The sequence below is a fragment of the Solanum tuberosum genome, unplaced genomic scaffold (genome assembly GCF_000226075.1).
Source record: "Solanum tuberosum cultivar DM 1-3 516 R44 unplaced genomic scaffold, SolTub_3.0 scf00016, whole genome shotgun sequence".
Taxonomy (NCBI): Eukaryota; Viridiplantae; Streptophyta; class Magnoliopsida; order Solanales; family Solanaceae; genus Solanum; species Solanum tuberosum.
The window spans coordinates 3,182,991-3,197,549 of record NW_006238942.1 but is presented as its reverse complement, the minus strand read 5'-3'; the positions used below and the strand labels follow the sequence as shown (position 1 = coordinate 3,197,549).

At 36.0% G+C, this 14,559-nt stretch overlaps 1 long non-coding RNA gene across 1 annotated transcript; it reads right to left on the bottom strand.

Annotated features, from left to right (window-relative positions):
• Nucleotides 1-10,889: 10,889 nt before the first annotated feature.
• On the bottom strand, nt 10,890-12,696 carry LOC107063281 (uncharacterized). Its single transcript, XR_001475185.1, has 3 exons — nt 12,642-12,696; nt 12,131-12,207; nt 10,890-11,006 (listed from the first exon to the last, which is right to left on the bottom strand). It is a non-coding gene; the product is annotated as an uncharacterized lncRNA (long non-coding RNA).
• Between the last annotated feature and the right edge of the window lie 1,863 nt (nt 12,697-14,559).

Here is a 14,559-nt window from a genome sequence, read left to right as displayed (position 1 = left end):
CAGACAAATCTGTTCAGACCCATTTTTTTCAGAACGTTGTGTCTTTTGGGAAAAGTAACGACTTTTGGGAAGGAATAAATCCTTTCAAACAAATTTACCGTTACGCGCGAATTTCAAATAATTCGTTGCGAAATTAATTTTGTTATTTAACTAACATTCTGAATTAATTTATAAGAGAAAGGAAATGATTTAACAAGATTGATTAAATAAATTTTGTCCAAAAATATTATCAATCAATCACATCATTTGCCAAATCCAAATCCAAATCTGAAGTTGAAGCCGAGGCCGAGCGAGCGACGATGACGGCGCGAGGGGGCATCTTATTCTTAACCCTTTAAGAACTAAAGGAAGTGTTTCCTAATATAAGGACAACAATTTCCTTTCTTCTACCAATATGGTAAAAATGACCTTTCATTTGCACTTTTGCAATGAATTTTCATTTTCCCTCCTAAATTGGTTCCCCCACTTTCATTGTTTCTTCCACTTTCCATTTTCTCTTTTTATTTCCCATTCGCTACTTCTCATTTACACCTTGCTAAACCCAACAATCCCCCACATGAATGAGGAATGACTATAGTTAAAACATATGCATGAAAAACTTGTGTGTCTTGTAAGTAAGGGTTAATCGCATCTGGATATGTAGGTTTCCCTTTAAACTTTCTGTAGTGAACATATATCGGATATACTTGGTCAATCGGTAGATTTGATATCTTTGAACCGTTGAGCTTTGGTGTATACCTAGACAACATAAGTCACACAATCAACCCTTGAACTGTTTTTGGTTCTCATTATTTTGTTTGTTTCAGCCATGAACACATCTCGGTTAATAAGTGCTTAGAGAACTGGCCTTACCGGATTCTCCTTGAAGCGACTTACACTTCACAATTACATAGGTGGTTTCTAACTGTGTTATCCCGTAGATACCCTATTTGATATACCATGTATCAACTTAGAAACCATTAAAAAGTCCTTATGCCTTTATCCTGGTTACTGAACATTGTCTCATCATGAGAATGGACCATAAAATAAGTTTTGACAATGTTGAACCGTCATTTATGACTTTGTTTGATCTCCTTGAACCTAGATCTTGGGATATCCAGTCTTCTAGGTAGAGTTACCACCACGATGACTTGTTCTCGGCCATAGTCCCATTCCCGTCGATGATCTCTCAACTCCCTCTCTAGTTAGGCCTTTTGTAAGTGGATCCGACACATTATCTTTTGACTTTACATAGTCAATTATGATAATTCCACTAGAGAGTAGTTGTCTAACAGAGTTATGTCTTCGTCTTATGTGACGAGACTTCCCGTTATACATAACACTTCCAGCCCTTCCTATTGCAGCTTGACTATTGCAGTGTATGCATATAAGGGCCATTGGTTTGGGCCAAAATGGAATATCTTCTAAGAAATTCCGGAGCCATTCAGCTTCTTCACCTGCCTTGTCTAAGGTGATGAATTCAGACTCCATTGTAGAGCGAGCTATACATGTTTGTTTGGATGATTTCCAAGATATTGCTCCTCCACCAATAGTGAAAACATATCCACTTGTGGATTTCGTTTCAGTTGACTCAGTAATCCAATTTGCACCACTATATCCTTCAAGAATTGTTGGATATTTGTTATAATGCAAAACATAGTTTTAAGTGTCTTCTAAGTACCCCAAAACTCTCTTCAATTCCAACCAATGATTTTGATTGGGATTACTTGTGTATCGACTCAGTTTACTTATAGCGCAGGCTATGTTTGGTCGAGTACAATTCATGACATACATCAAACTGCCCAATACTCTGGCATAATCCAATTGAGTCTGACTTTCACCTTTATTCTTAGCAAGATTAAGGTTCACATCAATTGGGGTCTTTGTTTTTTTGAAATTCAAATACTTGAACTTTTCAAGTACATTTTGAATATAATGAGATTGAGACAGTGCTAGACCGTTAGGAGTTCTGTGAATCTTAATTCTCAATATCAAATTGACTACTCCTAGATCTTTCATATCAAACTTACTAGCGAGCATACGATTAGTAGCTTTTACATTGGTAATGTCTTTGCTCATTATCAGCATGTCATCCACATATAGGCATACAATGACTTCCTGATTCGGAGTGTCTTTAATGTAAACACATTTATCACACTCATTGATCTTAAATCCATTTAACAACATGGTTTGATCAAATTTTGCATGCCATTGTTTCGGTGCTTGTTTTAGTCCATAAAGTGACTTAACAAGTTTGCATACTTTCTTTTCTTTACCGGGAACTATGACGCCCTCAGGTTGTTCCATGTAAATCTCTTCCTCCAGCTCTCCATTTAAGAATGCGGTTTTCACATCCATTTGATGGATTTCAAGACCGTATACTGCAGCTAGGGCAATTAACATCCGAATTGATGTAATCCTAGTCACTGGCGAGTATGTGTCAAAATAATCAAGACCTTCTTTCTGTCTAAAGCCTTTGACAACAAGTCTTGCTTTATATTTGTCAATAGTTCCATCATCTTTCATCTTCTTTTTGAAGATCCATTTTGAACCCAAGGGTTTGTTCCCTGGAGGAAGATCAACCAACTCCCAGGTATGATTGCTTGAGGAAGATCAACCAACTCCCAAGTATGATTGCGTAAGATTGATTCAATCTCACTATTGACTGCCTCCTTCCAAGAGGTTGAGTTGCTAGACAACATTGCTTTCTTGAATGTTTGAGGCTCACTTTCAAGAAGGAATGTTACAAAATCAGATCCAAATGAAGTAGCTGTTCTTTGACGTTTACTGCGTCTTGGACTCTCTTCATTGGTTTCATTCTCTTTTGGTTCTTCTCGGGTTGTTTAGACCTCCCACTAGATGACTCAAGTCTAGTTTTATACGAATAGATATGTTCAAAAAATTCAGCATTATCTGATTCCATTACCGTATTATCATGAAATCAAGATATTCGGACTTATGAACCAAAAATGGACATGCCTTATTATTTGTGGCATATCCAATGAATACACAATCAATAGTCTTAAGCCCTATTTTCACCCTCTTAGGTATAGGAACCTGGACTTTGGCTAGACACCCGCACACTTTGAAATATTTCAAGTTGGGTTTTCTACCTTTCCATTTCTCATATGGAATAACATATGTCTTCGTGTGCGGCACTATATTGAGTATTCGATTTACTGTAAGGATAGCTTTCCCCCCCAGAAGTTTTTGTGGTAAACCTGAACTTATAAGTAAGGCATTCATCATTTCCTTAAAGTTTAGTTTTTCCTTTTCGCAATTCCATTAGATTGAGGAGAGTAAGGTGCAGTAGTTTGATGGATGATTCCATTTTCCAAACATATTTCTGCAAATGGAGATTCATATTCTCCACCTCTATCACTTCTGATCATTTTGATCTTTCTATCCAACTGATTTTCAACTTCAGTTTTATATTGCCTAAATGCATCTATTACTTCATCCTTACCATTTAGCAAATAGACATAACAATATCTAGTGCAATCGTCAATAAAAGTTATGAAATACTTTTTCCCACCATGTGTTGGTGTTGACTTCACGTCACAAATGTCCGTGTGAATCAGTTATAAGGGATATGAATTCCTTTCAACAGACTTATAAGGATGCTTAGCATACTTAGATTCAATGCAAACTTGACATTTTGATTTATTGCACTCAAATTTAGGCAAAACATTTCAGCTAATTAGTTTTTGCAAGGTTTTGTTATTAACGTGTCCCAAACGTTCATGCCATAAACATTTAGACTCAAGCAAGTAAGAAGAAGCAGAATCTTTATTCATATCAACTGCAACTACATTGAGTTTAAAGAGGCCCTCAGTGAGGTAACCTTTTCCTACATACATTTCATTCTTACTCACTACAACTTTATCAGAAACAAATACACATTTGAATCTGTTCTTAGTCAGAACTGGTATAGAAACTAAGTTCTTTCGCAATTTCAGAACATACGAAACCCTGTTCAAAGTCACCACCTTGCCTAATGTAATCTTTAAAAGGACCTTGCATGTTCCTTCCACCTTTACAACAACGGAGTTTTCCATAAACAACTTCTCATCTGTTGGTGCTGGAGTGTATGATGCAAATAATTCTTTGTTAGCACAAACATGGCATGAGTCGCGAGAATCTATCCACCATTCTCTTGGATTTCCAACCAAGTTGCATTCTGAAAGCATTGCACAGAGATCGTCCATCTCTCCTTTGGATTCAGCTAAATTTGCTTGATCCTTCTTCTTGTCCTTCTTGGGACCCCGACATTCAGTAACCTTATGACCACGTTTGCCACAATTGAAGCAGCTTTCATTGTAATTTCTTCTTAGGAGGATTGCTCTTTGGACCAGATGCTTTCTTTCTTTTCTTTGATTTTGTGGGATCTTCTTCAACAATATTTACTCCAGATATTGCTGAATTACCACGTGACCTCTTTTCTATGGCCTTGTTATCCTCTTCGATTCTCAGCCTTACCATGAGATCTTCAACAGTCATCTCCTTGCATTTATGTTTCAAGTAGTTTTTGAAGTACTTCTATAATGGAGGTAACTTCTCAATAATGGCAGCTACTTAAAAAGCATCATTCACAACCAACCCTACATTAAAGATTATGTGAGTATTAAGAATAAACTTAACATTTCCAACATAGGTATTAAATAAATTTATACCTTCAGCAAGGAGATCATGGATTATGACCTGCAATTCTTGAACTTGGGTGACGACGGTCTTACTGTCTATCATCTTACAGTCCAAAAACTTTGCCACAATGAACTTCTTCATTCCGGCATCTTCTGTTTTGTACTTCTTTCCTAAAGCATCCCAGAGTTCTTTTGAGGTTTTGACATTATTGTACACATTGTACAGATCATCCTGCAGGCCACTCAGAATATAATTTTTACACAAAATCAGAATGTGTCCATGCTTTTGTTACCAAGAATCATTCTTCAGGCGGATTTTCATCCGACATAACAGGAACGTTCTCATTAATGAACCTTTGCAGACTCAATGTAGTCAGATAGAAGAACATCTTTTGCTGCCATCTCTTGAAGTCGACTCCAGAAAACTTTGCAGGTTTCTCAGCCGGTGCTAGGGCAATAATTGAACGATTTGTGTGCAACCGATGTTGTTACAACACTTACTATTCCAACATTTACTTGACTTGAATTAGTCATTTTTCTGTCACAAATGCTAGACAATTATAGTATGTGAAATACTAATAGTAAAGAATAAATCCTTACACAGACTGTTTCTGATTTAACGATAAAGTTTATATGTTCTTTTGTAAATTTCTTAAGATTGTTATCTCCTGTATTCAGGTTAGTCAATAATACAGAAACAGAAAAAAGATGAAATAGATAAAATGCTTTTGATCCGAGTCCACAGAAACCACTGTGTTTCCTTAAGAAATTTAATCCCCTCACTGTACCCGAGGTTGCAGATTAATTCCTCCCAAGATAAAACGGTTTTACCTGTTAAAGAAGTAGCGGTACCTCAAACTTCAATAACTTCAGCGAACGCAAGAACAGCAACAAGAGCACACACAGACTCAGTCGATCGACAATTTTGTTTATGTAAGAAAATGTATGCAGAGAGTAAAAAATTTCAGTGTTTGAAAAATGAAAAAACCTCTTATTTATAGCCATTTACAGCAAGGAACGCGTCTGTTCAGACCCATTTTTTCCAGAACGTTGTGTCTTTTGGGAAAAGTAACGACTTTTCGGAAGGAACAAATTAATTCTATTATTTAACTAACATTCTGAATTAATTTATAAGAGAAAAGAAAATTAATTAACAAGATTGATTAAATAAATTTTGTCCAAAAATATTATCAATCAATCACATCATGCGCGAGATCTGAATCCGAATCCGAATTCGAAGCCAAAGCCGAGGCCGAGCGAGCGACGACGACGGCGCGAGGGGGCATCTTCTTCTTAACCCTTTAAGAACTAAAGGAAGTGTTTCCTAAAATAAGGACAATAATTTCCTTTCTTCTACCAATATGGTAAAAATGACTTTTCATTTGCACTTTGCAATGGCTTTTCATTTTTTCCTCCAAAATTGGTTCCCCCACTTTCATTGGTTCCTCGACTTTCCATTTTCTCTTTTTATTTCTCATTCACACCTTGCTAAACCCAACAACTACTCACTAGAATAACACAGAGAGGCATTGACTTTGGAGTTTCAGGGAAAAACGAATCGTTGAATTGTCAATTAAAGGTGACGTATACTCAGGAAAAAAAATGTATTCACAGTCAGATCTTCACATGAAAAACCTCTTTTACAATAGGTATTGATTTAGTACTATTTGATAGATTGTAGAATATACAATACTTTTCCCACATCTAAAATGATATTAAACAGAGACGTGGATTTTTTTAAAATCCTAAACAGGCTATGCATTTTGAACTGTAAATATATTGAAGAATTTAATCATGCTAATAGTAGCACATACTGTTAAATTTTTGAAAGTCTGCCTAGCCTAAGCCATGGAACCACATGAAGTTGTCTTAAGTAGACCCAAAATTAAAGAAGTAGAATACATGGGACTGGAGTCAATCCAAGCAGGGTTGAACCATGCATTATAAAAATGTCATCAACTTAACGATAATGTAAGGAAATGTTACAATGTAAGCATTTAATATAACTTAACAATAATGAAAGGGCCTGAACTAAAATAATATGTCTTTTCTTTGAATGACTGGATAATACTCAACGAGCTACTTCTAGTTCAAGAAAAAGAAAAAAGAAAGGCAATATTACAACCTCAACTCCATGTGTACATCAAAATGTTGTTGTCACTCGTTATCAAATCATGAGTTATATATTGCTTAACCAATAAATGGCTTTGAGAATGAATCTTATTCCCATGGTGGGAAAATTCAAGATGTATACTTGTACTTGTAGATACAGATCATAATCATAAAGTAATAAAGCAACACAGATAGAACAAAACCAATAAGACTAGGGCCAAATTTTCAACAGACTTAGATGTGACAAAGCTAATATTTTGTAAGTCATTGTATTAAAGTTACAATAGATTATCAAAAAGATGATATATAGAGTTCCTCCTTGCTACATTTTTTTGCAAAGATTGTATAGTGTCCTATGTACATAAAAGGTCAGGTCCTCGGCCATTCCTGTGGTTATAAAAAAGTTAGTATTTTGAATTCATATTAGTGCTACAACTACTGTGTTTTGACTAGAACAACAAAAATAATAAAGAAAATGGGAATAAGGAAACCTAATCTCTATAGTTTACACAAAAAATTGTATCATATTATATGGTAGAATTACACTTGTTGACACCCAAGTTTGGCTCTCAACATGTAACTAAAATAATAATATTAATAAATAAATATATATGTTATGAAAGTTTTATAGGGATACGAAAATATTTTTATTTATTTTTTAATTGATAAATTTATTTCATAAATGTTATTTCTTATAAAAATTAAATATATTATATTACTACTTACTTTCTCATTTTTAAATAAGTGTCGTTCTTAAGAATTGAGTCTATTTTTTGTTCAAATATAATTTCTTTTGTCGCAATAGATATTTTTAGTACATTGTTTAAAATTAGAAAGCTTAATTAATTAATGAGTTACTAATTTGTATTAATTTAATTTTAAGAGTGACTAATTTTATCAAATAAGCTAGTTTTACAAAAATAATTATTTTTAATTTAATAAATTATAGTTAGTTAATAAAGAAGAGGTCATAATGAATTTAATTTGAACAAAACTTGGCAATCCAAGTCCCCTTAAACCGGCCAATAATCCGTGTGTGCCACGTAGGCGAGCACATGGATTATGCTTCTTAACTTTTAATCTCAACCCTATATTTTAATCCAATGGCTTTAATTAATTCATCTTTTTAATATATAATTATTATCAAATATATATATATATATATATATTATTAATCTTTTTTAACCCTTGATTTTTATTAACCGTTAGATCAAACGATCGGACAGTCTAGATCAAACCAAAGACTTTTAGACCTCTACCACCGCCCCTATACTCTGTTTTTCCAGAAATCACGTTCTTCTTCCAGAACGTCTTCTCCATCACGATCACCCTCCACACCTCTTTCTCTTCCCCAAAAACCAACGCCCCAAGCTCCTCTCCCATGGCTTCCATCACCTCTCCCCACGTGATCCCCCATCTACCTCTGTCAGAGAAATGACTCTGTGCCACCGGAAAAACGCTCCCTCAATCACTCATCCTCTCAAATCGACCTGAAAAGGTTGATTCTTGAAAGATTTCTTGCCCTCTTCATTATAATTTTTCTGTTCTTCCTCAGACTTGGCTTCCCAAGAATTCAAAATTTGAATTCTTGAAGCCAAGTGGAAGTTTGAATTCGGCTATAAAAACAGACCTTTGGTTCTCATAAAAAGGACCCATGAACATTCAGAAATCATCCAGAAACAATCCAGAAATCCAACAAAGAATCCAAGGAAACAAACAAGGATCCGAAAATCTTTTGTTCTCTGTTTTCGTTCTTCTTCGAGTTGAAGTTCGAGTTCGAAGTTGAAATTTTTTGACGTTGAAGCTCTTGTTTGCTGCTCTATACAAGGTCAGTATTATCCCCTATTTTTAGTTGTTTTTTTTTCATGAATCAATTATGGTTGTTTAAATGTCCCCATCTTTGATTTAGTTTGGTTTTGTTTTGTTTTTTTTATGTTTTTTTTTGTGTTTCTAGAATCTTGCCTCGATTTAGCTTGATTTGAAAATTAGTCTGTGAATAGTTGGTAAAATGTTGTGATACCTGTATCTTGTTAGAATTCAGAATTCAAAAAAAAGAAAAAGAGATGACTAAGGGTCTTGTCTTCAACACAATATTCTGTTAACAAATCAGTGCCCAAAGTTGTCAATATAAACTACTCCCTCCGTTTCACAAAGAATGACCTGGTTTGACTTAGCACGGAGTTTAAGTAAATAAAGAAGACTTTTGAATCTTGTGGTCCTAAATTAAAGTTATGTCAAATGTACAAAATCGCCCTTAATCTTGTGGTCTTAAACATGCCACGTGGAAAGCAAAAAGTAAAATGTTACCAAAAAAGGAAAGAGGTCATTCTTTTTTAAACTGACTAAAAAGGAAAGGAGGTCATTCTTTGTGAAACGGAGGGAGTACTGGATTTTTGAGAAGGCTATATGACGTGTTAAATGAAACTAAACAAATTTGGACATAACCATTCCCCTTTCGTTTGAGCCTAACTATGCTGGTGACTGATCCACTCGTTTCGTTGCAGGCGTTTAGTTATGAAGTGTTATGATGTTAACCTGTTGTTAAAATTCTCAAACTAGTACTTTCAATGATCTTCTTAGCTTTATTCCCTCGTCAAAAATAAAAAATAAATAAAATTTGTTCTTGCAATGTTATTAGATTAATTTGCCATGTGACCAGATGTCCTTATTTTTCTATTAAAGCATGGTGTGATTAAGGATACCAATACCCTTCTGTTAAAAATCATGTTGGAGGGTAAATAACTTGGTTACCTACCTTATTTACATGATTTAACTAAGTGTCGAGCTTTGTTAGGAAAGAGTTATCATGTCTAACTTGAATCCCTATTACGTCCCATCTGTTCGCACTAACAATTCAGACGTCTTGTTTATAGAATCTCATTAAGTTTAAAATGACTATGTTATTTCGAGTGGTTAAGCATGTTTGATATTTTACAGTCCTGTTAGCATAAACATTTGTCCTCTGTTAAAGTTCTCCATTAAGAGACCAATGCGAAGTCCTCTCCTCTCTATTTTATTTCCGTCGTTGATGTTTAATATGTGAAATTATTTCTTTTCTATCTTGACTTTGTAATGCATATCTACTAAGCATTGTCAGAACTCATACAAACCAATTGGATTAACTCTTACTCTAGGATAATCGATTTTGATCTATTTTTCCTCCTCGTGTTTCATATTTTCTGACAAAATTTTGCTTCTGCATCATAAATGGTGTAAGTCAGGTTGTTATTTGCCATGTCTAAACATCCATAGCTCTTCCTTGTTTCTGCTTTATGCCTATTTTGGGTGATTAACTTGGCTAAACTTACACTTTACTCTTTTGTCACAACGTGTGTGATTATTAAATTCAAGCATATAAAATAGTTGATATGGATCAGGATCCTTGCCCATGTCTGTCACAATGTGTGTGTTTAAATGCCATATATGGGTAGGAGGACATCTTTATGTCTTAAAATTGAGACAAAATTTACCTTGATTATCTAATGGATATTCTGGTGTTTGTTTGAAATTTTTTGAAGCGCCTAAAGTGCAATATTTGCTTGCTGGAAATCTGCCTACAAGCAGATCTTTGAATCCCCTCTTTTATACCCGAAAATAACAGAATACCTTGGAATCTTATCTAGTATTATGAACTAGTAAGGGATGACTTTTGGTTTATCATTGAGTTCTTCATGTATTAACAAGGATTAAAGCTTTAAAATCTTGTATCGTATATCCTTAAGTCCCTTTGATCAAAGATATGACTATAAGAGAACGAAATGCTAAATGAACCTAAATACGTTGATACTAGGCTGTTGCACGTATCTGTTTATACACGACTATTTCTTTTATCTTATGAATTAGATAGATGAAGTTTACTTTTGTCAAGACCCAATTTCTCAGGTCCTGATGGCGCCTACTATATGACCCACCAGTAGGCAAGCCGACCTATATCCCGGAACTCGAAGTAATGGGATGTTAGGGTAGAAAACCAACCAATCAACCTAAAATAGTAATAAATATAACAAGAACATGCAATGAACGGGTGGAAGCGACTAGACATAAATACACAAAATGAATTCCTCCCAAAACCTGGAAGTCACAAGTACAGAGCTGCTAACAAAAGTACAAGTCCTAAAAACGGACCACAGAAACAAGCTGTCTAAAAAGGCAAAAGACAAGCAAAGGTAAGTACAGAAGGAGACGGGCAAATCCATGACGTTGTGTGCTCACCCTTGCCTCCGATCACGACCGCAGCTGGCTCGAATCAACGTCGGTAGCTAGTACTCAGACCTGCATCACGAAAATAGATGCAGAGTGTAGTATGAGTACCAAAACAACAGGTACCCAGTAGGCATCAGGCCGACTGAGCAAGATAAGCAAAAGTGAACTGAAATGCAAATAAAGGGTCACAATCAAGGGTAAAAGAGTAGTAAATGTGGGTATGTACACGAGCGTTCAAGCAACAAAGACAAGGAATCTAACTAACTCCGTCGGGCTCCCATAAACCCGACGGGTACACTCATGCATAATAAAAGAAACCACCTGCACGGACCCCCATAAGCCCGACAGATGCACCGGCAGTTGAAGTAAAATAATGGAGCTAGAAGGTCTATCACAATATTACCAATTTCCGGATGTTAACAGAACCATTCCCAATTATATTCCAAGATCTCATTACGTCCCGGACTTTAATCGGAAAATCTGCAAACTCCAATACCTCAACCTACAGATGAGAGTAATCAAAACTAAACTGAAGCTTTAGTGAGGAATTGGGAATACACCACGGACTCGAACCGGGTACTATAGCTAATGAGGCAACCTGTATCGGCTGGACCACAGACTCGAACCGGGTACTATAGCTAATGAGGCAACCTGTATCGGCTGGACCACAGACTCGAACCGGGTACTATAGCTAATGAGGCAACCTGTATCGGCTGGACCACAGACTCGAACCGGGTACTATAGCTAATGAGGCAACCTGTATCGGCTGGACCACAGACTCGAACCGGGTACTATAGCTAATGAGGCAACCTGTATCGGCTGGACCACAGACTCGAACCGGGTACTATTCTGCTATATCAGTCTACGAGGAGCTGACCATCCGAAACGACGTCGGAAAAAGTTCTAGTGCCCAACGACATCCGAAACCTCGCAAGTCTATGGCAACACTAGTCTAAGCCTAGACTAAGGCCAAACATATTTCAAATCAATATTATCATATACACCACAAGGTATGGATGTTCAATAATATCAAGAGTCATGCTGTCATAATCTAACAATTTCCCGAAATAAGGTCTAAGGCAGGAATTATAGAAATTTAGCATGCTCCACACCCGAACCCCTCCATACTCAAGCAAATCAATAAACAATTGCCTAAACATGCTCAATCTCACGAGGGGAAAACCATAGCCTACCTGAAAGCCGATCACGCGTGCTCCAACTCACGGTACCGGAGCTTTTCCTCTCCGAACGGTCTCCAAATGCTTCCCCACTATCAAAAGGTTAATCACCCTGTCATTACGAATATGTTGACACTAAAATTATATTTTTCGGAGACGGACCCAAAATCGGGTCTAAAACGGGATTGTGGGGCCCACACTTAGAATCTCAAAATCGAATCCGTGGAAACGTCCCAACTACCTTACTAAACTAATATCCCAAAATTTTAGCACAAACAGATGCCTACAACACCGCAAATCAGCCACAATAATTAAAAAGGGCAGCCCCTTGATCACCAATTTTCGGAAAAACGAAACCCTTTCAACCCAAACAGATTATACCACGACGATCCTTGCGAAAAACTTTACAAGTTAGCCCCAAGAATGACTTAAAACGGACTTACGATGATCAAGATCTCACATTTCAAAATTCAAATACAAAACCAACCGGAAATCACACTGGCAGTGGCTAAAATTGATTTCTTACCTCAAACGAAGCCTCCCCTCGCGTTTCCGAGCTCACCTCTAGATTCCCCATGAAATTCTCTTGAAATTAGCCTTTTGAATCACCTAATTTGAGCTTAAAATGGAGTAGATATCTATGTTTGAAGATGAGGAAAGAAAAATGGACGAAAATTGTCCTTAAATCTGGAAATTTCCAGATTTCAACACGCTGCCACATGGCGTCGCGTGGCTCTGCCACGTCACCACTGCGTTAGAATTCAACAACTCTTTAAACTTAAATTTCGATGTTCCGGACTCGTTCGGAGTCAAAAAAAACACAAACCATATATGGAATTTGATTGAAAATGATATTTCGGACTCAACAGTGAAGTCAGAATTTCCATTGGAGATCGCTTCGATGAAAAGTGGGTCCCACACCCAGTATCGTTTTGAGCCAGATTCCACAACGGGCATCTAAAGCCTCGGGAAGTGAACAAAGGGTTGTTCTAGACCAAAATCGATATTCCAAAGCTAACCTAGCTGTCAGAATTTTCATCTGAGCACGTCTTCCAAGAAGGTTGACCAAAGTAAACTTTTCAAGTTATAAAATCTCCAAAACAGGGAAACGGGCCTAAAACCCAAACGAACGACCAGGCGACCGAACAGTCAGTGCCAGCAAGTCATAAATGACTTGGGGTCACTATAGGAACGCTCTAAACGATGGAATGAATGCTTTAATTTAAAAATGACCTGGAGGGTCATTACAACTTTAGCCATACTTAATAACCGGTAGAAGTAGTTATAGTGTCCTATCTTTATTTTGTATAAACTATGTAAATATTTGTTGCGCCATTCTTCAGAGACCATTTGTGTTTGCCCCTTTCTATTAGCCTCAAAAGGATGTGTATATATATATTCTTAAGACATACTTAAAGCTCACTTCATGGTGTAGAAAATACATTTTACAATTACGTACTCCAAATCTAACTTACGAAAAGAGGCTGTTCTGTAAAATATCATGTCTATTAGAATGTGATTGCTGGTACAAGTTAACTCACTTCATTTTGATTTGCTTCTCATAAGCTCATTTGCTAATTTTTCTTTTTTTTTCCTTTTTTTTTTTGTACATGTACACTTGGGAGCACATTTGGAGTTGTGATACGACTCTATTCATCTGTCCAAATCAGATTTGTGCTCGCCTACATTATCGCTTGTGTCTAGCAGCCCCATCGCAACGATAGTGTCTAGCGCCTTTTCTTCTCTTTATGAATTTATGTCCTTAAAATATACATAATTTTTGCTTCTAATTAACGTTACAGAATTGCAGCTTTATGTTTGATATTTGCTCTTGTTTATCGTGTTTTGTAGAGGACATTATGCATGCTATATTAGTGAGCTTATGTCATTTCCTCAATTAATGTCACACTTGTGGTGATGCCACACATAGAATGTTACGACTATTATTTGTTTTCAACCATCCGTTACTAACAACATTTGTAGCTGTCTTTTACTCAGAATAAGAGTCCAGAATGTAGATTCTAAAGGTTTTAAAAGTGCAGATTTTTTTATTTATTTTTTTAGCTTAAAAGGGGGCAGATTTTGAGAGCCTTGAGGGGTAACAATTTGAACATTAAAATGCACATTTTGAGTGCAATAAAACACATCTTTCTTACAACTTTGTAAGTGTTTGGAATTTAGTACGTAGAAGTGATTATGTTTTAGAGTAATAATACAACTTTTTGAGAACTTTAAAATGGGTAGATTAGTTGATAGAACACAACTTTCAAATGGAATACAATTATTATTTTCTTTAAAAAACAAAATGGCCTAAAATTTGGTCCCCATCCTTTAAGTTAGTTTTTTTTTTTTTTTGAAAAGCCTTTACCCAATAAATTATATCCATTTTTAAGCCCTCTGGCTCGTTAAAAAATAATAATTAAATCTTAACTAATTTTCTCTAA